Genomic DNA, 15,282 nt, shown 5'->3' with positions numbered 1-15,282 from the left:
CCTTGAGGGCCTCACTAGCCAGTTGGAGTTTCATCTGCTCTGATGGGTGTCCCCCACCTAGGCAAGGGGCACCCAGGAGAGGATGAGACAGTATATGTAGAGCCAAAGCAGTGCAAAGTCTTTTGCCATGGTGACCCTCAGACAGGCAGGTCTGGGGGTGTTGTCTAGGCTAGGGACAGGGGTCAGGTAGATATTGCTCTCATGGTAGAAAGTGTCCCCTAAAGTGATGGCCTTTAGGAAAAGGGTAGTCACTTTCCAACTGGAGAAATTTTTATATGACCCCAGCTTATGTAAGCATTGAAAATAGGTGCATAAGTCAAACACTTAATGGGAATAAGTCATGAAGGAATTTATTTTAAAGTAATTCTTCACTGTATATCTGATTAAGCAATTGTGGAAAACAAAAGGCAGATTTTCATAGTGAGATGAATGTGATTGTTTACAGCTACTGTATTTTTCGGACTATAAGATGCACCTGATCATAAGTCGCACCCAGTGTTTAGAGCAGTGAAACAAGAAAAAGAGTAAAAACAACAGTTGGACCATAAGGCACATCCTAATCCCTCCCCACTTTGGAGGAGGGGAAGTGTGTCTTATGGTCTGAAAAATATGGTACATAATGCATTAAATCATAGTTGAATGTTTGGTTTTACAGGCACTGGAACTTCATCGGTATTTTTAGGAGCCGATCGATACTTTTATTTGATGCCCACCAGTGCTTAGAGCACTGCCTCTTAGAGACAACATAGAACAAAATGACAGGAGTACGTTTCAGGCCATTTTAGGCACCACTGGAGATCCTGTCCTAATTCCAAGTCAGAATTTACTTAAGAACATTTCGCAAAACTCAGACCGACAACCCAGAGAGCAGTTTGTAAGAGTCAAGCATTCTATCCCCAATCCAGCTCAAAGAACGCACTGACGTAAACGTACAGGCCGCGGAGTGACGGTAGGGAGAGATGCCTTGTTTCCTATAATTGTTTCTTGGAAGGCAGACGCCTTGATGTGCACATGAAAAGCACCCCGTTTCATAGCACGGTTTGTCCGGGACCAAAGCTGCAGTGATATAACACAGGCAGGCGCTGCCAGCAGCCCCTGAGATTTCTCCTGTGTTTGATTCCAAGTAGGACCTGTGGTCACCAAGTGTCCAGGAGCCTTCTACTGTTGCCAGGTTTTGGAGACCTCCATATCCAGTTCTTGGTCATATCGGGCTGAGCTCTGCAGTTTAAGAAACTGGGGTGGGAGTGGAGACGTTTGGCTAGCTTGCCTGTCTCTCGGCTCTGTCACAGGCAAACTGTCACAAAGCCACATGTGTCACACTAAAGGGTAACACCAGGGCTCTCTCCCCTGGCTTCAGTTTTGGGGCTATAGGTAGTGTCTTCCCTGGGTGCTGAGGTGGCCCCCAGGGCTCTCCGGGTTGTTGTTCTGTGCTGACCAGTCATTTGCATTGAGAAAAAGATGGGTCTCGGAGCTCTGTCCTCTTCTTTCTTAAAATGTTATCTAACAGCTCTTTGTCACCTGATGCTAGTCACTTACGAGACTTCTATTCTAATGTTCTGGGACAAATTGCTGGCTGGGGTTGGGCAAAAGCCAAGGCATCATAAGGTTTCATAGCCAATATAAGGTGGCAAGCAGAGGGACTCCAAGAGGCTACCTGCTGCGTGCCCAGGGATGTGGCAGACCTGGACCGACATCTTCCATTCTCCTGCACCTTCTCCTCAGACAATTCCATCTGACCAGGAGGTGGGCTGTGCCAATGGGTGGAACAGGGAGCAGAGTCCAGATCCTGGCTAGTCACCCTCACCATGTGATTCCCTCACCTTTAGTGATGGCTGGAGAGGAAAGAGCTCAGGACTCGGTTCTGGCCAAGACATGGGGCATGTCAGCTTCCCTCAAGGAGCTGGATGCTCTTCCCATTGTGAGCGGCCATGGTAAGCAACGCCATGGCAGCCGTTTTGCAATCAGCAGCGTAAACCATAGGATCTGTGAGAGGCGCTGGGGAGTGGCCCAGAGCCCTCTCTGAACAGCTGTGGTCCTCACGCTGGAGCCTCACTGGTCCTCACTCTGAATCATGTCCCACCTCAGCTACCAATAACCCAGGAGACACTGGTGAAAGAAGGTGCTAGAAACAGCATAAACAGGCTGGGCTGGTCATGACAGGAATGACAGCAACCCCCTCACATGGCTCACCCTCCGGTCCATGTGACCTCTCCGTCACCCTCTAGCAAAGCCCCTGCCTAACTTTTCCAGCTTCCTTTTTCCCTCTGAGTCCAGCCATGAGGTTTTCACGTCCACACGTGACCCATCTATCACGGACCATAGGGCAAAACATTGCAGGATTTTATGTGTGCTAAGCAGGCTGTCAGCTTGACCTCTTTCAGTGGAGGGGGGTGGGGGGATCAGGCCATGGGGAGAGAGGGGGTCCCTGGGGCCACCGGGAGAGAACAGCCACTCTGGGAAGGCTGCAAGCGCAAGGGAAGTAACAGGAGGGAAAGGAGCGACTTAGAAGAGGCCAGGGGCATTTATCCACCATTGGAAAGGAAAAAGGACTAGCCCAGAATCGCATCATTGAGGCTGTGTGTGAGGCCTGGAGCAGCTGGGAGGGGCTTCTGGGAGGGCAAGGCTTGGTCCCCAGGTCTCTCCTAGATGGCCTGGAAGGTAGGGGCAGGGACAGGCTGGCTGCACAGCAGCCACCTGCAGCGCAGACAGGGGGCTCACTCACTGCCTTCCCAGCGCAGCACTGGGAAGCAAGTAGAGCCCAGAGCGGATAAGAGAATGACTTACCCAGCCCATGTCTAGGAGGGCACAAAGCCAGCAGCTGAGTGTGCTGAAGGCCTTCTCGTGCTGTGCGTTTCAGGGTGAGTGCCTGGCCTCTCTGGGCTTAGCTGGAGTTTTGTCTTTTCCCGACTTGAAAGGAGCCCACAGTGAGTCTGTGTCTATCCACCCACTACTGTCCCCCGGCTGCGTCACAAAGGCCTGGCACACGTCCCAGGGTCTTCCACGAAGAGCTGGGCACTGCCTCCACCACCCCGAGAGCCTTACAGTATCAAGGAAGGGAGCAGGGCCGTCTGGGCCCACAATGAGACCTGTAGAAGCTTGGCACGGCTGTGGTCAAAAGCCTGTCCTGGGTGTGAGTGGAGTGCATGTTCTGTGATGGCAGCGTAGGAGGCACCCTGCCCTTGTGGGTATAAGTGCGTGGGGTATGAGCATGTGTGTATGTGTGTGTGCACACGTGCGTGATGTGAGATGATGTGTGCTTGTGAATCTGTTGTATGTTCAGTGTACAAGTATGCCTGCTGGTGTGTTAATGTGCTATGTGGTTGTATATGTTCCCCTGGTGTGTGTTTGTGTGTGTGTGTAGAATGTGTATGCCTGTGAACTTTGTGTGTCTGTGGTGTGCGTCTATGGCGTGTGTTCCCAGTTGTGTGTTAGTGGCGTTTATCTGACTGCGGAGTTGGTGTGGTGTGGTGTATGCATGCACAGCTCCACCCACTCCAGCCATGTCTAGCTCTGCTGGCCTGGTGCCTGGTTCTCCTAGGGCCCCTGCCAGGGACTTTCCTGGCTGAGGGAGCTAAGTTGTGGAGAGCTGGGCCTCCCGGGTGTTTTTTTTTTTTTTTTTTCAGGCTAAGCCAGGCTGTGGGGGCTGCATCCAGGCAAGACAGGAGAGTACCTTTCAGGTACCTGGAGCCTATCTACTGTGTGAAGCTAGTTGGCAGAGCGCCTCCATACCACATGAGGCTTTCTTAACTAGGGACCTGGGACCAGGTAGGGGTGCTGCTCTACGGGCCTTTCCAATGGCATCTTCTGGACCTCGACCCAGGCTGGGCCCAGGCTTCCTCTGTGAGGGTGTAACCCAGCCCTCAGTGTTCCCCTGCCTCAGAAATGTAGGCTGTGACATCCAGACCTGGGAGCCTGCTTCTGTCCCACAGCTGTAGAGCCACCAAGCTGTCCCAGCCTGCTACATGGCCAGGTCCTTGCAGTCACTAGGCTGATGCTGGGGCTATTCAGTGTTGACCTCAGTGGGGTTCAGAAGCCACCACGACACCCTCAAGCACAGTCCCAATGAACTCAGGGTCCTCATGTGTCCCATGTCCTTGTCTCCCAGTGGCCATGAAGTCAGAGACACCCCAAAGTTACTCACAGGGTGGATGCCATAGATTCCACGTACTGCCCTACGTTGCCCCAGAGGGCAAGAAGAGACCTGACATTTGCTTCAGACAAAATATGAGTCTACTCAACCCTCATTAATCAAGTTCAACAATATTTTAGCACAATACTGTTCAAAATCAGGACAAAGGCACACTTTGTCATGAACAAACCTCAAACCTCTCAGCAAGTCAGGATGCCCTGCTCCCTCAGCCCTCACCCTAAACTGGCCTCAGGGTCCAGGGAAGTCAGGCGGAACTGGCCCTGCCTCCACAAAACGGTCTCCATAGTGACCAGTTTGGGGAGGTGGGTGAGGTGTCCCTAGGAAGGGGACTCCCTTTAGGAAGAAGCACTGGACTTCCTCCCCCAGGAAACACATGTCAGGATGTAACAGGAAATCCCCCCAGGGGCTTTCCCAAGTCAGATCTGGGCTGGCTTCATCCCAATTTGGATAGGAGCACAGTCCCCAGGGCACAGGATAGAAACCCCTGCCCTCCTGCATCCCATGCCACGCCCCGTGGACGCCTCTGCTCTCCTCCTGGAGGAACATGAAAGATGTTGGATTTCCTGTTTCCTCCCGAGCCTCCTGCATAGCTGCTATGGAGAACAGCCTTCAGTGGGAAGAGAGCCAAGAACAGTTTCTAAGATTCTGGTTGGATCCGTTGGTTAAAAGTCTCCATCAGACACTGGGACAATAGAGGGAGAGCGAAGTCGTTTGCAGATGTCAACAGCTTTCAAAGGCCTGGGAAGTCCCCTCTGTGGCAGTTGGTCTGTGAGGGGTGCGGGACTGGAAGAGAGGCAGGCAGGGCACTGTTGTTTTGTCATACTGAAGGGCCCCTTATGGAGGACTTGGGTGCAGAGGGGGTAACTGAGGGAGCCAGGTGTGACAAGGTGTGGGAGTGAGTGCTGGACTGTGAGCCTCAGAGTCCAATAGTAGGAGGCCCTGCCAACAGCTATGGCTTCTAGCAAAAAGACAGTGGCAAGCCCTTACCCTTGAAGTACAGACTAAATGCAGGGACCTCCAGAGAAATGATCCACTTGCCTTAGGAGGCCTTCCCCACCTGTGAGTGGCTTCACATACTTGGATTCCACCAGCCGGATGCCCAAGTCATACATGCAAAACAGCAGGGTTTGCTCATGACCCACACCTGCCGTCCCACACGCTCTGAAGCTCACTCCGCACAGCGTCAGCGGCGAGTTAGTTGTCAGCCTGCATTGTTCAGTACAGTTATGAGGAAATGAAGTCCGCACGGGAGTGCGTGGCCACAGCGGCCCAATTGCATTCTCCATCCCTGGTTGGTTGGGTGTGTGGATGCCAAAGTCGCTGACACCTAGGACACCTAGTATGCACATCCAAATGATAGGAGTTGAGATCTGCTTATTTGTACGGTCTGGCTGAGGGCAGGCTGGTGGGCGAGAGACAGCAGAAGTCAAAAGGCCAAGTTTCGTCACTAGCAGAAGCCTGGTGACTGCTCTCAGGGTCCGCCCAGCCAGACACTGGAGGCGCATCCCCTTTACCTAGCACTGACTGACAGCAGGTGAGCCTCACACCTTCCCAAACGACATCTGACTAATAACCGGGTACTACGGTCTGGCCCAAAAGACCCATTACTTTATTCATCACATCCCAATTTTACCTCCCCTGTCCTAGGTTACTTAGGTTTCCTGTTGGCTGGGTACAAAGAAAGTCAGAGCAGGGACTCAGTACTGTTTGTCTTCACAGCCTCATGGACCACAACATGGTCAGAGAGAGGTCAGTGTGAGAGGTCAGAGCTCCCTCCAGCATGTTGGGGTATAATGGGCCTGCCTCCTCATCACCTGCCACTGCCATTAGGGGCCCAGGATAAAAAGGACAAACTTGCCTTCAGTCGCTCTCTTACTTCATGTGTGTGTGTGTGTGTGTGTGTGTGTGTGTGTGTGTGTGTCTGTCTGTCTGTCTGTCTGTCTGTCTGTCTATCTGTCCTTCTCTCTGCCCCTCTGGGGCACCCCCCTTCCTTCTCTCTCCATGCTTCTACAATAAATCTTATACAACGTGTGTGTTGTATGGTGTGTATTTAACCCTAGGCACATGGGGGCTCACTTCAGACTGACTCGGAATAATGTCTTCAATAGGGACTTGGCCTGGAATTCTGAGTCTATCAGAACCTCCTAGAACAGGGTCACCTGCTGGAGAGAGTACCCTGTGCTCGTGGTGTAAAGCTTGGCTCTGCCTTCCCTCCTGAGCACACGAGGTGTGGCAGGGGCCCAGGGGCCTGTCACTCACCTGTCTCCCACCTGGCTCCTGTCTCATGCACACATCCCATCCATCACAATGCAGGCATGGAATGGCTCTTTGGCACAGCCAGCTTCCTCCCAGAGCTTTGAGACAGCATCTTAAAGACTGTTTGAGCCTGTTCTCCTGATGAAACATCTCCTATGGGCCTCGGGTACCAGAGAGCTTTGGTGACCACTGTAATCCACTGTGGATCAGTCAGGATAGCCCGGGTAGTGATTCAGTAACCAACACCTCCGACCCTATGGCTCCATGCTGCTAAGTGCACTCCAAAGGGCCATATGGACAGGTCAGCCTTTTCTACACTGGGGACGAAGGAATCTTGGTCCTCCTATTTGTGATACCACCGCACAGACATACTTTCCAGAGGCCCACAGGGGGAGTAGAAGAGTGTAGTCCAAGAATATTTTGGCAAGAAGGCGCATGTATTACTTCTGCTCAGAGCTCATTGGCTGTGGTTGGTCATGTGATCCCAATCTAATCACAAGGGAAGTTGGGGAGTGTGTAAAAAGGCAGATATTTAGCAAACACTACTGCCCTTCCTCCACACAATGGCAGTGGGGGAGAGAGCAGAAAAAGGAGAGGGGGGGGGGAAAGGGGAGCCTCTATCATGGGTGGTATAGCAATCTCTCCAAACTTATTAACTGCAGTGCTCTGAGTCTGGCAGTCACCGGCTCAGTTGGCCAGACTACTCAGGGGCTAGCATGAGCATGCAGCCAAGGAGTTAGCCAGCGTTGCATGTGGCTGAGTTGGGAACACATGTCTATGAAGTGTCTCATATGGATGTTGCCTGGAGACTTCAGTGTATCATGGCTGATGGTGAATGCTCAGCCTCTGCCACACGGTACACGGCATCTCCCTAGGGTGGTGTTGGGTTTTCTCAAAAGACAGAATAACGTCCCTCTTCAAAGGGATCCAAGATGGAGCAGGCTGGAAATCACTGGTGGTAGCCATCACTGTCACCGTCACACTGAGCCACAGCCCTGCTGATAAGGTCCCGTGATGGGAACCGTACCTGAGCCAGGAGGCACCTGCTTGGGTAGGCATTGCTTTGGGGGCACGGTGTGAGGTTAGATGGACTCGGAGTTGGTGGCGGAGAGAGGACGTGCTTCCCCAACATGAGGGGCTCCTTCAATCTGCTGGGGCCCTAGGTAGATCCCTGCCTGGGAGTCCTTTAGACTGGAGCATCCTGCTTGCTTCTCTTCAGACTTGGACTAGACCCACCCATGGGGCTCTCCTAGGTCTCCAGGTAGCTGATTCTGTCTCTAAAATCACATGCAACAGCCCCTTATGGCAAATAAAATACATAGCCAGTTGACTCTGTGCTCCCGGAGAACCGGACGTGTTGTGACTAACATAGGTGAGGAGTCCTGGGGCCTCTGTGGAAGATGCCACAAGTCTTGAATTTTATAAGAGCCCAGGAAGTCGAGATCAAGAGTCCCAGCTAAAAATGTCACAGATGCCACACTACGGGTGGTTTGCAGCACGGGTACAGTTCCCTGACATCATAGGAACCCCAGAAAGCCAGCCTCGCCTAAAGGACCTCCTCAGTGAGGCCCACTTCTGCCCAGCATATGTATGGCTGGAGAAAGGCAGCAGAAAGGCAGGAGTCTGCAGAGGTGGGTAGAGTGAAGAGGCTAGCCCAGAATGAAGAGGCTAGCCCAGAATGAAGAGGCTAGCCCAGAAGATGGAGTGGGATAAGGGCTGAAGCAAGCATTTCTTCTGTTCCCACACACCATGTCTAGAAAGATTAAGGGCAAACTCCAGAGCAGCTGACGGATAAGAAGCTAAAACTGGACCAGTCCACACCTGGATAATTAAAACCAGATGTGGCCTAGGGAGACGGCTCAGTTGGTAAAGTGCTTGGCATGCAAACATAAGGAACTTAGTTTGCGCCCCAAAGACTGTGGGGGGAGGGAAATATACAAAAACAGTGGCACGTGTTTGTAATCCCAGTTCTGAGGTGGCAAAGACAGGAGGGTCCCCGAAACTCCCTGCTAATGGGTTTAGCCCAATTTTAGGTCAATGAGAGAGACCTGTCTCCAAAACCAAGATGGGTTGCTCCTAAGGAGCAATATAGCCAAGGTTGATCTCTGACCTCCATAGATGCACAAGTCCTTGCACACACATAAACATGTGTGTACAGATGCGTGCACATTGGGTGACCAGACACTAGGGAGTAGTTAAGAGAGGGGAGAGACGCTAGACTGACCACAGCTCCCTCAATGCAGTGGCTCTGTGCTGCCCCCAGCATGGTCGGCTGCTCTTGTCCTCAATTGGCGCTGTGTGAAGGTCGAACCGCTGCCTTTGTCTGTGCTTTAAGAGAGATGGGTAATAAAGAGAGAGGGAAAGGGTGGGTATGAAGGCCTCCAGAGAGACAAAGTGAGCTGGAGACCTGTGCGCACAGCACACCCGTCCTTGCTCCTCCCTGTAGTTAGCAGTGACTCGGACTTGGCACTCATGGCCATTTCTGTCACCGTGGCACTATAGTTGGACAGCAGGCTGGCTCAACAGCCCGTGCAGAAATGGGAGGAGCTGGATGAAGAAAGAGGAGGTGTTCTACTCCTCAGGAACCGAATTCATTTGTCTTCTCTGCTCACTCTCCCCCTCCCCCCCCATGGTTCCCCCACCATGGTGCCTGCGCACTGGCTCCCCTACTGTGGTGTTTCAAATAGCAATGCAAAGTCAAAAGAGGGGTGGTTGGCTTAAGAGCTTCGCCAAGGGCAGAGCTTCAGGCATGGCTGGATCTGGGAATCCAAACTCCCCCCCCAACCCAAGATTCCGCCCTTCCTCCTGGGCTGCCTGTAATGGTCGCAGCTGACAGTGTCCAGGGCCGCTTCAAACTTGCTGGTCAAGTGTTCCAAGAGCAGGCTTTGAACACCATGGCTTATGCATATGGGAGTGTGGGGGAGAGGGTAGTATGGAGGCCAGAGGTTGGCATCGGGTGTGTGGCTAAACCGTTCATCACTTTACTGGAGCATGTTGCTTTGGCTAGACCAGGGTCCGCTGTCCCTGTCTCCCTAGAGCAGGCATTATAGCTTCCATGCTTCCACGGCCATCTTTTTAGTGCGCATGTGCCAGAGCTCAAACTCAAGCCCTTGTGCAGAGCAAACATTTAACTGCGTGAGCCATCCGCACAGTCAGGCCGCAGCTCTTGCCTGGAAGATTATTAAAGGCTGCGAGAAGGCCCTAAGGCAGAAACGCCCACTTTTTGTTCATGCTCCGCTCTGCTGCAAAACTGAATCAATCTCCATTCAGACCACCAGGAGAAGGCTAGAGAGAGACCCAGAAGTCCTTGCCCTTACTGTGTTCCCAGGTCTCAGGCTCAGTCTCTAAACCAGAACCCTCCCAGAGGGTCAGTGGGTAAGCACCGGGCAGTGGACCACTGCTTACACCCAGTAGAAACAACAAGGAACTGCTTCCAGGGACTGGTTTACACCCTGGAGTGTGGGGGAGGCCTAGCTGGGAGCTCCGGGCCATTAACAGAGACCTTTCCTGTGGCATCAAGCTATCCTGGGAGCTAGTCATGGCTCAAGAAAGCTATTCTTGACACTTAGTACAGTACAGATGTGGCCCGTGTTTTCCAGGCCTTGCCTACCAGGCCTATTGATGTTCTCAAACCAACGACGCCCCAGCCAAAATCTCACAGCGCAGCTTCCTTCATATCTAGCCTGGCCTTGTCGCTAATAGCATGCGCTCAGGCAGGGAGCCTCCCTTCCCAACCCTGTCCCTCTGGCCCACAGCCCAGCTCCGGCTCAGGGGCCCAGGAAAGATGGCTGAGAGATGGGTTCCCATGTACTTTCAAGGGTAGACGTCATGTCAAAATCAAACTTGAGCAAAATCAGACTAGAACTTACCAGCAAGCTCCTCCGGGTGCGGGTTGGGGGTGGGTGGGGGTGCTTTGGTTGAGCAGGAAGCAGCCTTCCCCAGACCTTCTACTGCCTGGTTCCCTACAGGGGCCTCTCACAAGCAGCCTTTGTGACAGCTGAGGACACCAAGGCTGCAGGAACCAGTTTTAATTCAAAGTTCCTCATGTCTGGACAGGCAGGCTATCACTGAGTGAGAAGAGAAAGTCCACGTTGGTCTCTGGACTGAGCTGCTCCCTCCTCAGCCTTCTCAGTCCACAGCCAGCTTCCCCTACAGAGCTGCTGAGCCATCCACTGCCCTCATTACAAACAAACTCCCCAGCACAGCCCTGTCCTCAGCAACTAGGCAGCTTTGGTTGTAACTTGGGTTCTTTTTTGCCTTGGGTGGGTGGGTGGGGGTGTCAGGAGAGGGGCAGGGAACAACACCTGGGCCATAGGTGGTGGAGGACTTAAGGGTCCAGGGGCTGGAAGCTCTTAGGTTCCAGGCCGTGGTAGTCACGTAGCCTCAAACATCTGCAGACTGGGAGAGGCAGCATGTGCCACCCACAGAAGTATTTGTCTCAGCTACTCAGCACAGCACACAGGGCCTTGACACAGGGAGAACATAGGCTGCCTGCCCCCACTCCCCCCGCCGCCACTGCCATCCTGCTCTGTGGCACAAGGGTCACTTCCCCTGTGGCAACCTCACCCCATGGCCACTTCTCCCTGTGGCTACTTTTCTCACCCCAAGAGCATCCCCTGTGGTTACCTGCTCCAGAAGACAACCATCTATAGATATCTTTCTCGCTCTAATCACCCACTTCCTATGGTCACTTCCTCCTGTGGTCACCTCCCGCCAAGGTCACCTTCTCCCTTGGGGGTCCCCTCTGCCTGTGGTTAGTCCTCCAGGCCACCTCTACCCCAGGTGCATGCTGACTGCCATAAAGGAGAAGCCATTCTTGCCTTTGTCTCCCCAGAAGCTGGCCCTCCCTGACCTGAGGTCACATGGCCAGCCTCGCCTGGCAGGCTGGATGATCTCTGAGTCACTCCTCTCTGCCTGATCTTCAGCTTCCTCCACAGCACAGGGACAAAAAACATTTGCCTTTCCACCCCATTGTGGTAAGCAAACCAGAGCCAGAGGAAAGAGAGCTGACTGTTCTGTGTGCCCAGGTTCTTACGTGTGCATGTGTGCACTTGAGTGTATGCAAGTGTGTGTGTAAATGCACGCATCTCTAAGGTAGCCACCGGTGACTGGGTTCCCAGGCTGCTCTAGGTGATCCTCTGCCCCTCTCCCCCCACCCCTCCCCCGAAGTCCCATGAGTCTTCTGGGAGAAAGATTGCTAGAACCTGCATGACAGGTGATGGCAGGCATAGCATAGGCGGGTAGCCACACACCGTCACCTCTGCTTTCTGCCGGCCCCACCCAGGGCCAGCCTCTGCTCTTCCCAGGGTACTGCAGGGCTGCTGAATGTAGAAAGGCCCCAAGGTCCTCACTACAGGGATCCGGGAGCCTCTTGCTGACAACCAACCTGGTCCTGGCTGTGGGGCATCTCTGAGCTCTGCAGCAGGGCAGGCAAGTTGGGGAGAGCCGCAGGCTGTAGCGATCATGAACTTTCCTGGGGGAGCCCTCAGGACCCCCGATTTCTGATGAGTCTCAGGACTCCCAGACACCGAGACTGCTGCTGCACCAGATCCCCTCATACTAACCCGGTCACCCCTCTGCGCCCAGGCTTCTCCCATCTGCCTGGGTTGTGTGTACACTTGGCCACCCACACATTGCTGGCGCTAGGCCTTCTCGTCTCCAAAGGCAGAGCCTCTGAAGGGTGGGTTCTCATACCACGAGAGCCTGAGAGGCCCGTCTGAGTCAACAGGGAGGTGGAAGGCAGAGAGGACAGCCGCCTGAGAGTGCCCAACAAGTTCCCTAAGCAGGTTCTGCTCAACGGCAGACAGGCTTTGGTGACATCGTGGCAGCTTGAGAACACATATCTGCCACCTTTGTGCCCTGTGTCCTTTTGCCAGCTCAACCCCAGTCTGTGGCAAATTATTTCTCTCTTCTGCTTCTTCTTCCCGTTCCTCAGTAGGGCACCAGCACCCACTGCCCAGAGGCATGGGAGGTACCGTGGCGGTATATCTCAGTGGAAGTTCAGGAGAGGACTCCCACCCCCTCCCACCCCCCCCCCCCACAAACAGGAAGGAAGCAAACTACACCAGTTTCCCTGTGGCCAGCCCTCAGCAGGAGCTACGGAGGTGTGCCACAGCCAGGCCCTTGGAGCTGGGATACTTCGGAGGACAGATGGGGATAGCTCAGAGCTGTAGAGAATTTCCACTGAATGGCATGCCCAGGTAGTTAGGCAGAAAGCCCAGGGATGAGAGTGAGGACGGGCAGCCAGCCCCACTTCCTGTACAGACCCCAAAGGCCTCCCCCATGGGCCTCACCTTACTATCTGCATGCCATTCTCAGGAGATCCTCAACTTGGGGAGTCTGCACTGAGCCCACACGTCCAGCAAGACCAGGACAAGTGTCAGTGGGGACCTGGCCTCCAGCTGATGGGAAGGGTTGGGGGGGCGGGCAGGGGTGGGGTGGGGTGGGAGGCTTGGAATCTCAGGAGCAGTATCCAGCATAGTGCAAGTGGGTCACATGCCTTTCCGCTCCTACCATACACCGTGGCTAGGAACTCACTGTCCACTTTGCAGCACTGGCCGCTCACTGGGGTAAGGACTCAATGGTTCTGCACACAACGGCTGGAGTTTCACTGGTGTCGTGGGACCAGCTGCTGACCTGATTCACCGGGCCCTGGATGCCACCACCTGCTCCTGTAACTGTACGGATGCAGGCTCTGCCTTGGCTCACCACCACACCATCCCAACTCTCCCCACGACTCCAAAGCCTTGCCTTCCACTCTCTCCAGGCCTTCCCCCCCCCCTGCCCCCCGCCCCCCCACCCCCCACCCCCTAGAATCACCTATCCTGGTACTGTTCTGTTTGCTCCCTGACCCAGAGTCAAGGTTTCAGGGCTGCCATTATATCACTGTAGCTCCAAAGTAGAGGTTCCATCAAGTCTGGGGACACTCCTCAGAGGGAATTATTTCCTGAGGTGAAGCTGGGTCATGCGCAAGGAGGGACAGACTCCTTGTGGGACAATACAACTCTGCCCTGCCCTCAAGAAGGCAGAGCTAAAGACCCCAGGCTGCAGAGGGCCAGGGGAGGCCTACAGAGGGCCCGTGCCCCCCCTCCCCCAACTGAGTCACTTTCTCCCTAAGTTCAGCCTTGGGAACTAAAGAGCAGAACAGTCATTTCCATGGCTGTGAGACAGGAGCTCTCCGGCCCCAGCCCTGGGAGAAACAGCAGGGCACCGGGAGGGTGGTGGGTGGCTGCTACTTTGTTTTGCTCCATCTGCTTTTGTCTACTCCAACAAGGAGGGTGTGTTTGTTTAAAGATGTCACTTCTGGCAGCAGAACACTCTCTCTCTCTCTCTCTCTCTCTCTCTCTCTCAAAGCAGAAACACAACAGCCTGGGGAAAGGAGGAAGAGGTCTCTCCACCAGGGAAAAATGCTTCCCCTTCACAAAGGAGGACCCTGAAGTCTGACTTCTGAGCCACTGAACCCAGAGAGGGCATAGCACACTGGGGTCCCCACTCCAGGGTCAGGGCCAGCTGAGTTCCCAGAGAGTCCTGGTGTCCCCCGCACTGTAGTTGCAGATCCTTCACACCAGGAATTCTAGGGTTTAGGCCTCTGAAAGAGTTTCCTAGGTCAAGTTACCACAAACCCAGTGGCTTGCCGCTAGGAAGATTTGGCAGAGTCCCACAAGGCCGACTGCATCTGAAAACAAGGCCAATAGACAGGCTGTTCTATTGGCCTCTCAGTGGTTCTAAGGAGGGTCTGTTTTGCCTTCTCACCCATTTTCTGGTGGCCCCACGTTGGTCCTCAGCTAGTATTGGAGTCACCTCTGCTCTCCCTCCACCATCCCGGGGGTGGGGGCAGGGGGGGCATCTCTTGGTGTCTGTTTACACAGCCACCTTCTTTTAAAGACACCAGATATATTAAACCTAGTGGTCCCAGGCAGGGCTTGGAGCTAGGGAGGCACTGTAAGTTGAAAGGTCAAGAAAACCAGGAGTCTGTTGTGCCCAGGGCCAAGAGCTCAGTGTGTCACAGGGCCTCGAGACTCACGAGTGCTCTCTGCCCTGAACTCTTGCATGAGCAAGAACTTCCATCTCAGGTTCTTTCTCAGTTAGGTCAGGCAGGAGGCTGGGGTACACAGTCGGGGAAGGCCGTAGCCACAGGGGCTGCTTCCTTGCTAAGGAAGGGGGGTGGGCTTGTCCCCTTCGGCCTGCAGAACTCAGATGGCAGCTCAGCCTCTCTTGAAGTGGCCTTTTTGCACTTCCTCGCTAAGACCTGAGGCCTCAGTTTCCCCATCTCCATATGGAGGTCATATGGGCTATTACGGCGTGTGGGGGGCGGGGGGCATCCATGAGGGAGCGGGTGTGTCCTGCCGTCTCCAAGCCCAGGGTTCCCACCCCTCAGATCTGAGGTGTCTAGGGACATTTTCTCCCAGGAAAGGCACTGGGAGCAAAGACAACTCAGGCCCCGCCTCAGAAACAGGCTCCCCACCCGCTGCCTCTTTCTGACCTGTAAAACAGGGGTCAGCTATGAAAACCTTAAGGTAGAAGGGACCAGGGACCAGAGACAGTGGTTCTGATGACATGGGTCACAGTGTCCACATGGGGCTTAGGGGACAGGCCTCTGAGTACATAGACAAGCCTCTTCCTCAGCAGTGAGGGGAGAACTTGGCCTCTAGGCTCAGGAAGCAGAGGGCAAAACTCTGACAGGAAGGCTATCCGAAAGCCCCTCAGAGCAAAAATGAGGCCAGAAGCTCTGTGGGCCGAGAACTGGTAACGCTGTAGGGACTTGGAGCTCAAGGGGACAAAGGGGACCTCCATCCCGTGCAGCTCCCACAAGAGAACCCAGTACTGAATGACAAGGTTTGGGGTAACAAACAACTTGGCTCAAAGCCCAAGAAGTA

At 54.0% G+C, this 15,282-nt stretch overlaps 1 long non-coding RNA gene across 1 annotated transcript; it reads right to left on the bottom strand.

The window, feature by feature from the left end:
* Positions 1-339: 339 nt before the first annotated feature.
* On the bottom strand, positions 340-11,129 carry LOC311580789. Its single transcript, XR_014773580.1, has 3 exons — positions 11,033-11,129; positions 10,276-10,473; positions 340-5,486 (listed from the first exon to the last, which is right to left on the bottom strand). It is a non-coding gene; the product is annotated as an uncharacterized lncRNA (long non-coding RNA).
* Between the last annotated feature and the right edge of the window lie 4,153 nt (positions 11,130-15,282).

The sequence above is a fragment of the Acomys minous genome (genome assembly GCF_964271855.1).
Source record: "Acomys minous genome assembly, chromosome: 13".
In the NCBI taxonomy this organism is placed as follows: Eukaryota; Metazoa; Chordata; class Mammalia; order Rodentia; family Muridae; genus Acomys; species Acomys minous.
The sequence above is the reverse complement of the archived record's forward strand: the minus strand, read 5'-3'. Positions and strand labels throughout refer to the sequence as shown.